Below are 18,441 nucleotides of genomic sequence, written 5' to 3'. Positions count from 1 at the left end.
AGCATACGCACAGCCAGAGAACTTGCTAGGATGCTATGCGTTTTTATTCAGTCTGAATAGTTTTGCATTCAGGAGCTTTAAGTAAAGGCTCAAGACTGTTTTGTTGCTGCTTTTGTTGCTACAATTTCACTGACGCAATCGTCTTGAGCTTGCAGCTTTTTTAAAGCTTCCTTAATGCAAAACAATCCAGATTGAATAAAAGTGCTTTGAATTCCAGCATATTCTCTGGCTGCACGCATGCTGCAAGTGTGTGTTACGTTACAAAAGCTCTATTGTAGCACACAATACATTTACCATTTTAACAGTTTACGGTAAGTGTGCATGTTTACTTCATTACCACACATGTGCCATAAAAAGACATTGCAACACAATTCCTGCATTTAGAAAGAATAGGAAATGTTCTGTAAACATGTTGTACGGTACATTTCCTGTAGTTATGTTGTATAGAACATTCTCTGTTCGCTATGAATATGGGTGATGTTCCGTAGCCTAGCTACACGGGACTTGTACTGCTTCCCATTTGTACGGAACATTTCCTGTATTCAGGTAATATGGAATTTGTTCCATAATCTAGAACCACGGAACACGTCCCATCACCTGATGCTACAGAACATGTGCCATAATTTTGTAGTACGGCACATGTTGTGGCAACAAGGTTAGCATGAACATGTCCCGTAAATTGATGGGTATTTTTTTAACAGTGCACTTTCTCCGACAAGGCGATGAACCAGCCCTACCGTCACCTGTCTTCAATCTTGTATCTCCAAGTGAGGACAAAGAATTACGCCCGGAAGTCAACACGCTGGCCATAGCAGTTACGTCATCCAGGCAACTGGGTGCGGAGCGCTTCCTTAGGTTTTCGAGCTGGAAAACACTTGTTCGCGCAGCGGCATTTCTTCTTAGAGCTGCGCAGCATGTCAAGGGTCTGACCGCGCAGGAAAGTGCCGCCGAATATCTTTCTACAGCGAGAACTGTAGTAATTCGTGCTGTTCAGCAAGACTGCTTCTCTCAAGAAATAAGCCTCCTCGAGAACAAAAGACCTGTTCTCAAGAAAAGTCCCCTTCGAAGACTCGACCCATTCATTGATGGGAACGGCCTTGTGCGAGTCGGTGGCCGCCTCAGCAGAGGGGATCTACCCGAAGAGGAAAAGCATCCTCTCATCATACCGAGCCGACACCACGTCGCCACACTGCTCATACGTTACTGCCACGAGCAAGTGCAGCATCAAGGCCGACACTTTACTGAAGGAGCAGTCAGGTCGGCTGGTCTGTGGATCATCGGCGGCAAGGGACGCATCTCGTCCATCGTAGGGAAGTGCGTCACGTGCAAGAAACTGCGAGGTCGGTCACAGGAGCAGAAGATGGCCGATTTACCAGTAGACCGGCTGACCACCGAGCCTCCTTTCACCAACGTAGCCGTCGATGTCTTCGGACCATGGCTGGTTGTTGCTCGCCGTACAAGAGGTGGAATGTCCAACACTAAACGCTGGGCGGTGTTGTTCACGTGCCTAAGTATTCGTGCAGTGCACATCGAGGTGATCGAGGCGATGGACACGTCCAGTTTCATCAATGCACTCCGAAGATTCATGGCAATCCGGGGACCCGTCAAACAAATCCGCTCTGACTGTGGCACAAACTTTGTGGGAGCGTGCAGAGAGATGGGAATCAACCTAAATGATCTGGGAAGCTCGACACCGGGGAAGTTTCTCAACGAGAAAGGCTGTACGTGGGTATTCAACCCTCCGCATGGGTCTCACATGGGTGGAGTTTGGGAGAGAATGATAGGTATTGCTCGTCGGATATTGGATTCCATGTTGCTTCAGACGCACCATAACCGTCTGACCCACGAGGTCCTCACGACATTCATGGCAGAGGTCTCAGCTATCATAAACGCAAGGCCTCTCGTTCCCGTATCCTCTGACCCGGAAAACCCCATCATCCTCACACCAACGGCGATCTTGACGCAGAAGCTGGGAGCTTCAACTTCAGCCTTTGGGGAAGCTCTACCAAGCAATCTGTACCGACGTCAGTGGCACCAGGTGCAAAACTTGGTCAGTGAGTTCTGGAAGAAATGGCGCACCGGGTATTTGACTACCTTGCAACAGCGAAGGAAGTGGCAGATCGCTCTACCTGACCTCAAGGTCAGAGACTTCGTCTTGCTCAAGGAGAAACAGGCCAACCGGTGTGAATGGCCGGTCGGGGTCGTCACTCAGTGCATACTCAGCGCCGACGGGCACAGTCGAAAGGCTGAAGTCAAGACAGCAAAAAACGGGATCGTTAAGATGTTCATCCGTCCCATATCAGACATTGTTCGTCTGATGACTACCTGATACCATTGTGGCGCCCACGAAGCGGTGCACCAGACGGGGAGTGTGCTGCCCATCGCTACGAAGGGCACCTGAATCCTACAAACGAAACCGAAACCACCTTCCGACTGTCTGCCGCCATCTGGCGTGTTCCCCCCACTGGCACACAACACTGGGGCAAACCCTCGCCCTGCTTCGACTATGAACCCGGGTGTGGCAGCCCACTTCAGAGACAATGAGCCAAGGTGTGGCAGCTGGTCGCACACCACTGCCTTTTTACGGCATGGACTGTTGATTTTAACCACCATGTGTATTCTTATTCAGTTTATCATAAAGTTTCGGTTTTAATCGTCAGTACTGTCGTCATCAATCAGGAAAGCAGGCGTTCTTGGCATGAAAGTCGAGGGCTGCCTGTGAGGCCTGCATAGGTTAGTTTTATTTCTTTAACGCGCCCCTTTGACGACACCTAAAAAAAAAGATAATTTTAGTGAGTTTCTTTGGGAACCTGAATACACGGCAATACACCAATTTGAAATTAAAAACTAGAAAATTGCGCCTGGACAGTCAAATCGCTCTGTACTTCTCTTTTAACATTTCTTCGCTGGTCCTTATTGTTCAGTGCGCGAACTAATTGTTTCATGTGCTGCACGCGAAACCTGGAATTATGTGTCCGTATGCACGGTACGCGTCCCTTCGCGTCCCGTTTTCTACCCTCTCGGCGACTAGCACGGTCACTCTTGGCGATTGATTGATTGATTGTGGGGGTTTAACGCGCCGACGCAACGCAGGCGATGAGGCGCGCCGTAGTGGAGGGCTCCGGATTAATTTTGACCACCTGGGGATCTTTAACGTGCGCCGAAATCTCGCACACACGGGCGTTTTTGCTTTTCGCCTCCATCAGAAAAGCGGCCGCCGCGGCCGGGAATCGAACCCGCGACCTCGTGCTCAGCAGCGCAACGCCTTAGCCACTGAGCCACCGCGGCGGGTATTCTCTTGGCGATTCCCTTTATCGCTTCTAAGAGAGAGGCACCCTCTGTAGCCGTTGTATAACCGGGATCGCGCTCTTCGCCAACCCGTTAGTTTGGATGCCGGGGTGCTGCCCGAGGCACCTATAATATGAATACATCTTGCGTACGGTTCCTAAACGCGGTACTCGAACGCAACTGCGCTGACACTCGCACCGTTTAATAACTTACGCCCGGCGACGAATGCACGGCCGTTCGCCCTCTAGTATAGTGCGAAGTGGAACAGGAAATTAAACTAGAAGCGGAAGCTCAACGGAAACCGAAGCAAAACCTAGATGCCGCGCATCACCAAGCGCCCACATGATGTGATATATTCACATCCCACGAGTGGAGGATGTCACCTGGCTGGGGTTATCGTTGGGGTTATGAGTTATAAGCGTGATTATGGAGGATTCTGGACAGCGAATCCTCTACTTGTAACCTATGACAAGAAAAGTTGCTATTTAATGTCGGCTATCGCCGACAGCAGCAAGTAGAGGGAGTCAAAGTGTTGGATCGGCAACAAAGCAGCCTTTAAAGCACCGCTAAGGAAAATTCTAGCACAATAACAAATGATGGTCGAGGCACGACACAAATAAATGTAACGTGCACGTTGGGCACGTTAAAAAAGATGAACAAAGGAGACAGAAGGCAAAACTATGAACATTATATACCAGAACGCCAACGTCTTTGGAACTAACCCCTGGCGTACGCAGGATCTTATTCCGCCGGGGAGGGGGATTTACGCGATTGATTAATTATATCCTTCGTGTCTCCAGCGTGACCGTTGGAGAGTACACATTTTTTTCTTTGGTCCCACATACCCACTTAGGGCGATTGGCCAAGAAGAATTCTTTCGCATCACCCGTGCATTCCCACTTCCCCATCGACGACTGCTGCTTCGCCAGGAGCGGAAGTCGGGGCGAGTACTGCGGCGTCTTCCTCGTCGGTCACGTCTACGCGAACCTCGTGTCACACGCCGTGTCCACCTCGCCGGTCAGGGACGAGTCGCCGTACAGTGCCGTCTACACCGACGCGTACTCGGGCGACGGAATCGTGGTCGTCACCCTCTACCTCGCGCCAAACATCTCGCGCGACGACGTCGTCGATTACGTTGACGCGGCGATGGAGAGTGTGGCCAGGCGCGTAAAGCCCTCGCACCCGGTCGTGGTTGTTGGGGACTTTAACGTGGACGTGCGAAAGGGCGGCGAGTGGTTGATGGAATACATGCTCGCCAACCACTCCATGACGTGCCTACCGCTAGAGGCTCCCACCACCATCAACGGCAGCTACATCGACCTGGCCTTTGCGAGGAACTGTCTGATACGCGCGGTCTTGCAACAACTCTTGACCGTACATTTCAGTGACCACAAGGCGGTCATAATGACCGTCATCTACAACGACAACACCAACAAGTGCTGAATAAAGAATACTGTCGTTTCACTTTACTTGCGTGTGTGTGTGATCTCCTCGAACATACACTTTAATTCACCAAGATTTCCAGAGAACGACTAACGGGGTGTGTGAATCCCCACTTGATCACGCGGGGGTGTTAAATGCAACTAACGGGCGAATGCCAACACAGTTCAACATAACTCCCCCTCATAGCATCACCCGTGCATTCGCACTTCCCCATGCTCCCCTTCGGGGAAATGCGGGTGAATTTTTTTAATACATGCCAAGTGTTTTTATATCTTTTATGCAAAATATTTGATATCTAGGTTGTGATATTTATGAGTGAAGCATCAAATTGCACTGCATGTCGTCATACCTATACGAGAATACCGGCACTGACTGCTTACGTTGCGTTTACGCAAAAAAAAAAAAACATGCCGAACTCACTGTGAATTTGTGCAGTCGAGAATAGGGCCCCAGATTCCGTAAGTGAAGGCAGCTAACAACATATTTCACCTCGTTACGCTGGCTGTGTGGCGTCATAGCTGGTGACAAGTATAGATAACCACTGCAAACAACGTATCCATGCCGACTACCCCACTCCGTCGCAGCATGGCCAGCCTATGGTCGCGTTTCCTTATCGGCGGCTTCGAGAGGGAGGCCTTGAATCTATTGGGACGTCACCGACCTGGAGTCGGAAACGACCTCGCGGTTTGCTCGAAACGATAACATCGCACGTGTTCTGAGTCATATGCACTATTATTTGCTTCCGTGTATCAAACAATAATCAGCAATTTAGCCAAGCAACATGCTACTGTCAATTGCCTTGACTCTCATCTTCCGTGTTACTTATGCCGCGGAGCAAAATGCATATGAATTTCTAAAGCAAAGATTTCTAGCTCTACCAACCAACGGTTCTTTCGTGGCGTGCGGGACAACTATCTCTTAACCCGGCAGAGGCGGCGGGAAGGGGGGGGGGGGGGGGGGGGGAGTGGAGCACACTCTAGATGGCGCGGCGAATTTAGCCAGCGTCCCACGCGCGGAAGTGCCTGCTCGCCGGCGGCTGCGTCGGCGATACGGCTTTGTCGTCTGCTTTAGCGACGGTTGTTTTGGGCCTGTTTTGGCGCAGCTTCGCGTCCATTGCACGGTGCCTTCGCACGGCTTGATTAAGTTGTTTGACAGCACCCCCAGGGTAACCCGCACCCGACGGAATTAAGTGGTCGTACGGCAAACATACGTTAAGGATTGGTTTGCAGGGGGGAAAGAAAAATGTAAAAACCACATACAGCTAGAGAAAAGCTACCTTTTGCCGACTGCTTGCCACGAATTGGACTCCGTTTTCTAAATTGGTGATTACCAATTTGGCTGTGCTTTAAGAGGTATTAAAAAAGGCGGAAGGAGCAACAGGTTCTGATGAAAAGGAATTATAAAATTTCCCTCAGCTTTATCGCAATTCTCAAACTTACTGAACTAACTAGTTTGAATGGGTATCAATGTGAATCATTAAGCCCACATGCCAAATTGTTTCGGTGTCGGCGCTTGTGTCGCGCAGTGGTGCATGTAGCCCCGAGCTAGCCCATCAGGCCGGCTAGGTTCCGCTGTCTCACCCTTCGAACCGTTTCCTTGATGCAGACGCACGGCCGGGCTACAGCGGCGGCGTCCGCCGCTCTAGCCCGGCGATGGCCGACGATTCTGCGTTCGGGACGCCGCCCCCGCGAATTCCTGGTAACGGCTGGCAGAATCTCTGGTTTCAGTCTTTGTAGAGCCACGTGTGTGAATTCAAGTGACGTCGCATGGGCAATTATTAAGGGTGCAGTTTAAAGCTTTGCTTTCGAACCCCCTTCACAGCGTGGATTGGAGCCATTTTTTTATGTCATCACGCGGGGACAACTCCGAAGAAATCTAATTGAAGCCCGCATTAGTCGTCCTTAATACGCCGATTTCGCGCCTGATAAGGAGACAAACATCATTTCGTGATAATAAATTCAACGCCCCTTTCTTAAGGGATAGATGGTTCAAAGGCGACGCTTTCTCCCATGTAACATGAGTCAAAGTCATAGTCTTAAATTCAAACTGTTTCCACGTCGGAATGACTCAATAGGATAGACGACCGCCTCATAACGCGAGGGGCCTAGGTTTTATCCCGACCACGGGTTTTCCTGCAGTGCGTTTCGGGGGTAACGATTTGGATATTGAACTTGGTTATTGCACTTTGAAGACATTGGATTTCTACCAGAGAAAGCTTTGCGTTTGAATCACCTTTCAGTCCCGATCATCATCGCCGTCAGAGAAAGTTGGCTGACCTGCCGTGCGGTTTGGTGTGGATGGTCGCCGAAATGAGGCCAAGAAAGCTTCGCTTTAAAATGATGGGGACACACAAGCAATGCTTATGGCGTAGTGGTCTCAAACACATGTTTTTAAGTGACAGGCTCCAACGCATTCATTAGGTCCCCCTTTAGGGAGCGAGCGTGGCTCTTGACCCGGAGCCCAAGGAAGTGTGCATATAGCTCCTTTCAAAACGTTTTAACGACGTGTGCATACGTTAACCTCTTCAACCGCACCGCAAGGACATGTCCCTTTCAATGAAATATTGAAGAGCCTTGAAAATAGAGGACCTGCACGCGCTGAACCGCAACGCTGGTTTGTTGTTATTGTTGTTGTTGTCGTCGTTGTTGTTGTCGTCGTCGTTGTTGTTGTTGTTGTTGTTGTTGTCGTCGTCGTCGTTGTTGTTGTTGTTGTCGTTGTTGTTGTTGTTGTTTTGAAGTTGGCTGATGGTGCTGACGTCAGTGACGTGCCTCCTCATAAGCTATCTGTGCACAATTTTGAGTACTGCCGCGACTCCTCCTAAGCCATCCCTGCGTCTTCGCTGTGACCTTCTGGTGCATATCCGACGCCGCTGCCGTACACCACGTTGTAATGGCTGCCGCAAGTTTGGTCCTACGGCCGAGGAGTGCGTGTTGCACCGATCGCCGGTCGTAACGAGTGTTATCAGTTCGGACATTACGTCAGGGCAAATAGAGCGCAAACTCACGACGAAAGCTTGCAACACACAAAAAAAATCACCCAGAAAACAGACCAAATTTAAGGCATCACTGAAAACTACCCGCGCCGGCTAAACACTGTATAGCAGGTTTGCCGTCTCCAAGACATCCATGTTTGGTTGGGAGGCAAGGCAGCTATGTATCAAAGGGTAGCTGGTATACGGTGTAACAGATTACAACATGGTTGACAACGCGTACTCGTACTTGCGGATACGATGCGACTACGTTTAAAGAAGGTGCAAGCTTAGTATTGCATTGGCGAACACCCCACTAAATTAGGACCATCTCATGTTACAGAGAGGCTCACCGTAGGCCGTACTGGTGGACTTGTGTCTTGACAACGTTTAATATAAAACTAGCAAAACAAACCTTGCTAAGAGAGTGTTATTTTCACTAACCCTGGTCATTATCACCGTCATAGCCGTTGTTGCCGTCGTAGTCGCAATATTATTAGTATTATCCTCGCACTTCAACTACCGTTTACGTCACTATCAACATCAACAGAAACGACAACAAAGGTAATCGTACTTTGGGGTTGTCCACTGGCGGCCTCTGTTCAACCCCTTCCAACCATTGTTCTTCCATTGTCATCAGAACGCACCTAGTGGCCATCTTGCTACTCGTCACCATAATCGCGTGTCTTGCCCAAGCCAACTTCTTGCTCTCAATATCAGCCGGTATTCTTGACCAAAGCTTTCCGACAATGTCCTATACCTAAGTGGGATACCAATAAACCGTTTTTCTCACTTATATACGTTTCGATCACTTTCTGGACGCTCCCTATGGCCCCAAGTTTCCACTACGTAGGTTAGCATCAAATATATGCATTCAGTGTATATGTAACATACATTCCTCGGTGTGCGCACTTCCGTGCGTGAGCGTGTATTTGTATGAGAGCACGTGTGTATGTGCGCCTGTACCTGAGCGTACGGGTGTACGTGTTGTCGTGATTCGGCATCTACCACTTCCACTAGGTGCTGTTCAGCCTTCGGAGATGCGACAAACTATTACAGTCGGCTTTCGGTAGTTCGAAGTCGCTTAATTAGAATTTTGGGTTAATTGGAAGTGATGTGCTGGTCCCGGAAATTTTACATGCAGTCCTATGGAAGAAAGTGCTCAATAATTCCAAGCTAAAACCCATCACATCGGTTAATTGGAAGTTGTTTCGGATACGAAGTATCGAGGTCACTTTCCTTTCTCGGCGAAATTCAAAATTTTCAAGCACAGAAACAGCGCCGTGTTCTGTACTGACATCGGCGCCATCGCAAGTAAGGCAGCGCGCAGTTGATAAAGCGGCCGGCCAGTTGAGCCTCGCGCCAGCGTATGCAACTCCCTTTTGAAGCCTATATTCAACCTTTTTAAAGCTCAGAGCACTTTAAGGCTTCGAAAGCCAAGCGGTTTACATAGTCATATGCGTTCGAAACTCGTGAACAGCTGGCGTTTGTCATACATTTCCCCGTTGTTTAGCGCAAAGAAAACTGCCGGTACATTTGAGGCAAAATATACGCAATTAACCAGCAGCTCCGACGTTCATTTACCTAGTTAGGAACGCTCGTTGGGTTGGCTTTTACGATAGTAAGCGAAAAGAAGTGGCAGTGCAACGCCGGCACGTGCGGGAGATTAAGCAAGCACAACAAGAACAGAACCCCGCTGGCGCAGTTTCAGGCAGGGAGCGCGCGAGCACTGCTGAGGCGGGAAATTTGAATTGCTTTGGGTGGTAGCAGTGAGCGCATAACGGCGCTACAGCCCATTATGGTGAATCACTGCTCTGCACTTACTGTAGCTGTCATCTTGAATGGAACGGCTTTAATTTTAGTTGTTGTTGTTGTTGCGCACAGTCTGTGTGGTGGACGCTTCAGGTTTCGATTTTAGAGAAAAACCTCAACTATCATGGCAACCCGTGTGGCACGCTCGACTTGGGGACGAAAGTCGAGATTCTGAACGAAATAAAAAAGAACGGAGATGTGTTGCGGACTAATAACAACGCTGTTATTCTGCTCTCCGGTTAACTTGAAGTTCGATTAATTCGAAGTTTTTTGCGGTCCACGTGGAGTTCGTAATATGGGAGTCGACTGTACCTATATCAGTAAATTATTATCCGAGCATACTAAAACTTAATTTAACAGCTCGTCACAATCAAAACATTACGCGCCTTTCTTTTGTCGCTGTGTTGGTAGAAGCGGTCATCGCTTCTACCGACAACTCCTGCACAAGAAGCGCCGAGTTGCTTCCCATTTCTGTCACACTTTTAGTGTTCGTGAGGACATCGAACATGTACTGGGTGTGTGCCACCTTTTGACAGCCCACGGCTCACCATGAATACGACTCTGCGACGCGTTCTGTTGCACTCCTCAAGGTCAACGGCGCCATCGGTGCATGGCACTGCGCTGCCACTGCAACACCAGCTACGAATGTATTGGTGTCTTTTAAAGACGATAGCCTTTGTTGGGCTACTCAAACGCAGAAATTTGGGTTTGTCTGTCTCTCTGTCTGTCACTTGATTCAGCCACCCGGGCAAAGTGAAACAGAAACTGCACAATAGTCTTGTATACCCACAGCCAAATCTAAACGTTAACGTCCAGTGTCAATGTTCATACTTGTCAACGTTGTTGACAAAGAACACGAAATTACGCAAATATAAGGCAGAAAATTTATACATAAGTGTTATTTGCAGTGTTACTTTATTAAAAAAATTACGGGTGCTTGGTTTTTGCGATAGCAAATGAAATACTACATCAACGGCAGAAAACCGTCGCCTGCTGTTGCCCGCACTACCTCCTGGCGGCATTTAAGAAATCAAACGGCAGTAGCAACGAAATGTTACACTAGATAGGATCCACCTTCCGCTTGGAACTCTCGTGGAGTAGGGCAACGTTGTTCTATCAACGTTTTGGTAGGGTGCCTCAATCCACTCACGTCTCCGCTTTACGGCGGCGCTGGCATCGAGACACCCTACTAGTATTAAACCAGGAGTATAAAACATAGGTATATTAGTCCTTTCTGGTAAGATGACAATTCATCACCCCGCTACAAAGGGAAACCAATAGCAATCATCATCAACATCCTACTCGGAGCAGTGGAACCGGGTAAACTTAAATAGACTTGAGCGAACCTCTAGCGTGTTATCTTGGTAGTGACGAGACAGGAGGGGAACAGGATGAGAGGTGAGCGGGAAAGATAAGGGAGGCATTTACTTGGCAGGGGCTCCAGTCGACTATCATCTTTTGGCGACATTTTCAACGAAAGGAGCAGATACGGCCATTTTTCTCCGTGACTGCGGCTCGGACCAAATTCTGTCAACGTTTGCCCTAACCACACCCCCTCGCGTGTATTTCTCGTGCAGTCCTGCGTCCTTTAGCGTTTGTGTACGCTTTTGTGTGCTCACGTGTTTCGCCCATCCTTGCCCTTTTCATTCTGATATAGACTAGCAAGCCAACCTCGCTGGCGTCTTTACTTCTTTGTATTATTCAGGGTATCCCTCCCTCCCTCCTCTCCCAAATAAAAAAAAACTGTGGCAATACTCTGAGAGGAAGGAGAAGGATGTGACAAAGCAGGAAAGGAGAGGGAAGAGCTAGAAGACAAGCTCCCATACACGCTTATCGAGCTGGCGTTGGCCGGTTCCGTAGCAGTGCGTGCCTTGACGACGTTAGGCAAACACTCGAAGCGTAGAACACACGACGTACACGAAATCCAAAAGCGGTGGCGGGAGAGGAGGAAGCGCTTATGAAGTTCTGCGATCGGCCGATGACCTGCTTGGGGTCAAGATACCCCGCCGCAAAAAAGCAAAGAAATTTCTCCTTCGCTAAACGAGTTAGCTGAAAGCAAAGGCCCACACTGAAATGCAAAAGCATACGTGGAACGTTCCCGACATGTTGCTATGCTTCTGGTTCGTGTTTGCTAACCTACGTTGTTAATCTGCTAACAATTAAGGCTCGTTTCGCTGAGCGATATTCAGCAGGGGCTTCGCGACAATGTAGTTTAGATCCCTCTTCGGGTCCAGTGCTTTTCGCGCCTTTCAAATGCAACTCCGGACGCACAAACTTAGGAAGAAAGTATTTGTTAGGATACTGCGTGCCGTATCATAGATAAAGCCCCAAGCCATTGCCCTCTCAACCATTACAACTTAACGATGGCAATTAAAAAAATTGGCTGGCGATTAGGACACTCCATAATGCGATATTTGGGAGCAGCAGCAGTGCGCTGAGGCCGAACTCACTCGCGGCTTCTCCCGACGGCAGCGATGATGAGCCTTTGCGTCGGCGGCCCGAAGCGCGTCTCAGGAAAGGACACGAACTGCGTCTTAAGCGAACGCCCATCATAGTCACGCGCACGCCCCCCTCCCGTTTTCGCCATGAGTCGCGCCGTCGAACCCCTCATGCGGGCACAGCATACTGCCCCCTCTTCTCCCCCACCGCACACTTTCGGAGAGCGCTATAGCTCGCGCCGCCACGGCGAACCGACCTACCCTTTCAATTTGGCGACACTCTCCTCCCTTGCTTTCTTTCATCGTTCGCTTTTTGTTTCACTTGCCATCGTTCACTCGGTTACGCCGACAACGTGGCTCAGCCCAGAGACGTCCGCCAAAGGGCTGCGCCCTAAAATTGAAGTCCGCTCGACGGTATGTGCAGTCGCACGCAACGCGAGGGCACAGCGAATGACCGTCAGCCTTTGTTGGACCGGCTATTGGGCCCCCTGCTCCATAACTCTATTGCGTCAGAAAATATCAGTTCATGTTAAGCACAAGCCGCGCAAGGAACAAGAAACAAACCCGTACCTGCACCTCTATAAGAAGGACCCCCTTCTGCAGCCCGTACGCACGAATTAGCATGCGGTGAGCGGATGTTGACAGCGTGGTCAGGTCCATTTCCAGTTGTGTCAAGAGATCGATAGAGTATACTTAACCTTGCGTTTGGTGGGCATCAAAGGAGTCAGTGTGACGCGGTTGATCGGTCACACCCGTTCGAAGCAAACGCTGGGGCAAAGAGGCCGCGCCCTGCAATCCATCACAACGGCGTTTGCTGAAAGTAGCCTTGCTATGGTAGCCTACGCTGCTGACAAGTTCAGTAACACGTCTACTGCGCTGAGTGCCAGCTGATATTTATTTCTTTTTAAAGACGATAGTCTTTCTTGTGCTACTTGAAAAGGTAAATTTTACAGTCAGTATGTGTCTGTCTGTCTGTCTGTCTGTCTGTGACTCGATTCAGCCTCCCGGCCAAAGTGAACCAGAGGTTGCGCAATAGTCTTATATACCCACAGCCAAATCTAAACGTCTAAGACCGGTGTCAATGTTCATACTTGTCAACATTGTTGAGCAAGAACCAGACACTACGCACATATAATACAGAAAATTAATACATAAGCGATATTTGCAGTGTTCCTTTATTTAAAAACATTATGGATGCTTGGTTTTTGCGTTAGCAAATGAGATACAACATCAACTGTAGAAAACCGTCGCCTGCTGCTGCCCGCGCTACTATCTCCTGGCGGAATCCTAAAAAATCAAACGGCAACAGCAACGAAAGGTTCCACTAGATTGGATCCACGTTCCGCTTGAAACGCTCGTGGAGTACAACAACGTGGTTCTATAAATGTTGTAGGAATTCACGCTCGTCTCCGCCGTACGGCAGCGCTGGCATGGATGCACCCTACTTGGAGCAGGGGAACGCGGCTAATTTAAATTGACTTGAACAAACCTCTAGCGTGTTGCCTTGGAGGGAACGAGACGGGAGAGGAACAGCATGAGAGGTGAGCGGGAAAGAGAATGGATGCACTCACTTGCCAGGGGCGCCAGTCGACTATCGTCTTGCGTTGACATTTGCAACGAAAGGAGCAGATACGCGGTCATTGTTTCTTAATGGTTTTATCCACCTCGGAGCTGCTTCTGCATAAAAAAAGAACAGATGGCTGCTTATGGAAAGTCATTATGTAATGTAGACTCACGACGTGCGTCTGCGGTGCACATGGACACGCACGCCCACGAAGTAAAGGACGTCATCCACGCAATCAAGAACGAAGCAAGGTTATCGTAGAAGTAACGTGTATTGGAGAGAACTTGTACCTCGCAATAAACTAGAAGAAATCAAACGTCGAAGAATCATTCAGCAAAGGGATGTGCACAGACGCACGTCGGCGAGTAATGCCGCTGCGTTAGCTCTCCACGCATTTATCTCGGGTGCTTTCCTGTCTAGAAGCACCGAACCAGATCGAGAACATTGTCGATGAAGCAAGAGCAGTCTAGGATAGTGACCGGAAAGCTACACCCTTTCTCTATATCAAACAACATTGCCGGTGTGATGTATAGGAAGGAAACTCGCATTCCGCTTGAAAAACAGGATACGACAGCTGGGCGTGGCCACGCACGGGTAGCACTGGTAGCACTGGTAGCACAACATAATCAAACAAATCACAAGGCGTGGTTCGCGGCACTGGCATACGCAGGGGGGCGCGAAGGCGCCGCGGCGCCCCGCCCCCAAATTTTGGGGGGATGGGGTGATTTTCAAGGCTGCACTCACCACGAGCCATTTTTGTTTTTAGGTTTGTTTGTTTTTGTTGCTTTTGTTATTAGTTCGTGGTTTTGTTTGTTTGTTATAAATATTACTTGGTAATTTTTGTTTGTTCTTATTTTCTCAATTCTTTAATCGCCCCCCTCACCTCCAAAGAAAAGTCCTACGTACGCCGCTTGCGGCAATATCCTGCTGACATGCAGAGTAACACGTCTGCCGCGGTGGGTGCCCACTGATATTATTCTCTGATTTGATCAACGTCGGAGCTGTTCCTGCGCAAAAAAGTACAGACATTACATGAATGGATAAATGTTTGCGGAAGGTAAATTTGTAAATTGGCCTAACGAAATGCGTACGGTGCGCATGTGCCAACACGCTGCAGGGCTTGAGGGCACAGTCGGAGTTTTTGGCGAGCAGCGACATTTGGCGAGAAGCGACGAAGGAGGAATTTCGAGCTCGTATTTAGCTCTCGAAAAGTGCTTTGCATTGGTAATGCAGTCGTCTGGGGACAGACCTACGTTTGCGATGACTGAGAGGTGGCTTTCGCTCCATGACCGTAGGAGCAACTGTAGCGTGTGCTGCGGTTTTACGCGACGGGCAGTTTCTACAGAAGCGTTGGTGGCGTCCGCACCATCGACCGCCACCAGTCGACCGTCAACCGGGGTGCGCGCAATACGATCAGTGGAGACGTGTTTCCAAGACATCGCCTTTCTTTTAGGTGATTTGGCGGACATGGCTTCCGCAGGTTCCTTCCGCGCGTCTATCCGACTGCAGCCGGAGCGCCCGCTTCAGTTATCGCCTTCTCGCAAAACAGTTTCGAACGAAACATTGCATGACTGTGGGTTTTGTTTATCATCCGTGCGGCAGACAGACTCCCTCGAGGGGTTGCATGACGCGAATTTCTTGTGAAAAGGTTACTGGCAGGACAGCTTATACGCATTACATATATTACATATACTGTCAAGGAGACAGTAGACGCACCGATAGCCGTTTGAGGTGGTTTATTTGCAGGGGTGAAGCCGATAGGAACGCAGGTCCGAGCGTTGAGATAAACCAGCTCGTTTCTCGCGCATGCACCTTATGGGGTTCACCTTCTTCCCCTGACACGTCTTTGGCGCATATCCTCACGTCTGGATAGGACATGATCCTACCTTCCTCTTCCACATGGTTGATGCTGGTACGGCGCATACCCCGATAGCTTGATGGCCTGTTGCATCTGTTCATTATCCTCGCTACAATACAATCAACGGCGCGTGCCTATTGTCAGAGGAGATCTTTACACATTTCAATGAGTTTTGATCAGCGTCACCGTCGTATGACCGGAAGAAGAGCATGGAAAGCGAGTAAAGGGAAGAGCTAAGAAATAAAGTAACCGCGTGACGCCAGGGGTAAGGTAAGGGGGAGGGGGAAGGGCGCGAAAGAAGAGAGGGTTAGGAGGGGATTGAACTCTATGAAAAACAAAGCGACTGTGGAGAGCTTCTTCGAACGAAAGCGGGGAAGAGCAAAATAAATAAAATCAAACAAATCTGAAAAGTTATTGTCATTATTGCTAATCCTTCCTTCGTAACCAATGGCCACTTGTGGGATAGGCTTGCAATTGGGAGCTTTGTGTAACTAACGTTCCCTGTTCGCAAAATTCATAAAACTGTGAATTTGAAAAGTAACAGTTGAAGAATAGTGCGTGCAGAGTGAAGCCTGAACGTGATGTCACAGGAGTAGGACAGGTGCACACCACCCTCGCAGAACCCCGATCCTAGGGAGGCCGTGGCGTGTTCGAGTCTGCTTGCACACTAAGACGAACAAATGAAATAGACGACACTGACGCAAACACGTAATAGCAGAAAAGAAGCTGTTTAAATTAATCCATGCCAAAGGGCAAAGAAACGAAAGCTTTGAAAAAGGCACAAGTACAATGTATTAGAAAAGAAGTTGCTAATACGTATCGCCAGGCCTGCGCCTTAAAAGCACGTAGGCAGACGACCACGGCGGGGAAATTTTGTGTCGAAAAGCCGAGGGTTTCGATGACCTAATATGAGCAGCAACTGTTTTGAAGGTGGCGCGCTTCTATCACCCGCTTTCTTTTTTTTTGCCAGTCATAGTCACGTGATTGCACTGTCTGCCACCGACGGCAGAAACTACATCTTAGGACGAAAAATTTCAAACAAAAGCTCATATGAACGCCTTAAATCAGAAATAAATGAACTCTGTAGTGAAATAGAGATTAATAAAGTAAAAGTGCAATAAAATAAAGTAGCTGGATTTGCTTGCCCCCAGTAGTCACCAGTGCAGCAGTGGAATGAGAGAACGCACTTAAAGATGTGCCCCGCCCTAGTTGCTCCTCCTTGGAGCGCGCTGCCCTGGACCGATTACGTCACCTCAATAAGCAGCAAATAGCATGAATCATCATGAATAGCATGAATAGCATGGATAATCAGCAAATAGCATTTTTAAAGCGTTTTAACCCTGCCCCGAAATATTACCATGAGCTTATTATTACCACAGCTCCACCTTGCCCGAGTTTCGCTCAAACTCGGTCCTTCTGGAATAGCACCTCTGGTGTAAAATATCCGAGGACACCTAAGCACTTCTTTTGGGTGCGAGTGCAAACTTGCATGAATGTCCAGCTGAACGGCTGGGACGTTTTGTTTCGCCTCAAGTTATCGAAGGGTTTTGTAATCTTGCCACCTAGGGATCTTTAACGTGTGCCGGTATCTTGACACATGTACGTTTTCGTGTTTCGGCTCCGCTAGAGCCTATATTTAGTGAGACTAGACTCCGTCAGTGGAAACCGCCAGCCGCATGCGGGATCGAACCCGCGTTCTTAGGCTCTGCACCAGTATACGCCTTAGCCACTGAGCCACCGCTGCGGGTTCAAGCAAAGTGTGGATGTAGCCAATTGTAGAGGCGAAGCAGCTGCGGAGCCACATGTCAGCCCATTGCCGCTTTGTCATGGCACACACTGTTACGTTGCAGGCTCTGGCCAACTGCCTGTGTGATCATGAATCGACTGTCTGTGCAGTTGCGCGTCAACTGTCAATTTATAACTCAAATATAAGTTCGGCAGCGCAAACTTATCTTGATCAAGTCGTAAGACAGCGTTACAGTGCTAAGCATCTCCAAATAGAGAAAAAAAAAAAGGTATTGGGATATTTTTTTTTCTAATTTCTGGGTCACACTGCAGGCTGAGAACTGTAATGCCAGGAAAATTTTCAATAATATAAGATTGATTGATTGATTGATTGATTGATTGATTGATTGATTGATTGATTGATTGATTGATTGATTGATTGATTGATTGATTGATTGATTGATTGATTGATTGATTGATTGATTGATTTCTTCGGTCTCAGCTTCGGTTTTACGGCGTTACATTTCAGCGTCTTCATCGCAGATTCAACCTGCAGTATCTCAGCGACGCAGTCTCTCCTCTTATTCCCCATTCCCTCGTCCAGAAAGAAAACGGCGACAATGATGATGTGGTGTTACGTGTCCCACATGTATAAGACACATCAACGTCCCCTAAGCAGCCAATTACGCTCTAAAAAAATTCCTCAGGAACTTCCGTCTGCTGATGCGCTTTGAAGGCAAAAGCCTGCGGATTATCAGACTTCTTTGCTACTACATAGTGTCCGCGTCTCTTTGTTCGCTTTCGTTTCTTCGTCTTTTGAAGCAAATTAAGATGGCGGGCTGCTCTATAAAACATGTCTGCGCCTGTACCCACTGCCTTCCCGCTCACTGCCTCTCCTTCACTGCCGTATCTTCTTGCTTCATTTTTTACGTACTTTTCACGACTGTCCTTCGGCCTATCCTTCACTTATTCATTAGTGTTGATTTTATAGTTGGTGTGTCCTATCTGCTGCCGCACCTCATTTTCTGGCAATCTATTTATTATCTTTTTTATTCCCGTTTATACACACATTTTTCCTTTATTTATTCACTTCATATTTCTTTTAATCCAAAGTCCAGTTTTTCCCTTTCTCTCAGTTAGCGCCCATTTCCTGGCCAATCCCCCTGAGGGGGTATCAACCATTCTTTTGGCACCAACCAACCAACTCCGACAGCCGGCCGCAATTCAAACGGCAGCTTCGCCACAGCCACAGCTCTCCTCCGTGTGCAACTGTTCTATATGCCCGTGCCGCCACGTGACCTGTCACGGCGCACGAATCCGGCTAGTTTTTGTTCCATTCTGGCCG

Source organism: Haemaphysalis longicornis, unplaced genomic scaffold (genome assembly GCF_048455015.1).
Source record: "Haemaphysalis longicornis isolate Haplotype H1 unplaced genomic scaffold, Haemaphysalis longicornis Haplotype H1 scaffold_2, whole genome shotgun sequence".
In the NCBI taxonomy this organism is placed as follows: domain Eukaryota; kingdom Metazoa; phylum Arthropoda; class Arachnida; order Ixodida; family Ixodidae; genus Haemaphysalis; species Haemaphysalis longicornis.
This window is presented reverse-complemented; position numbering follows the sequence as displayed.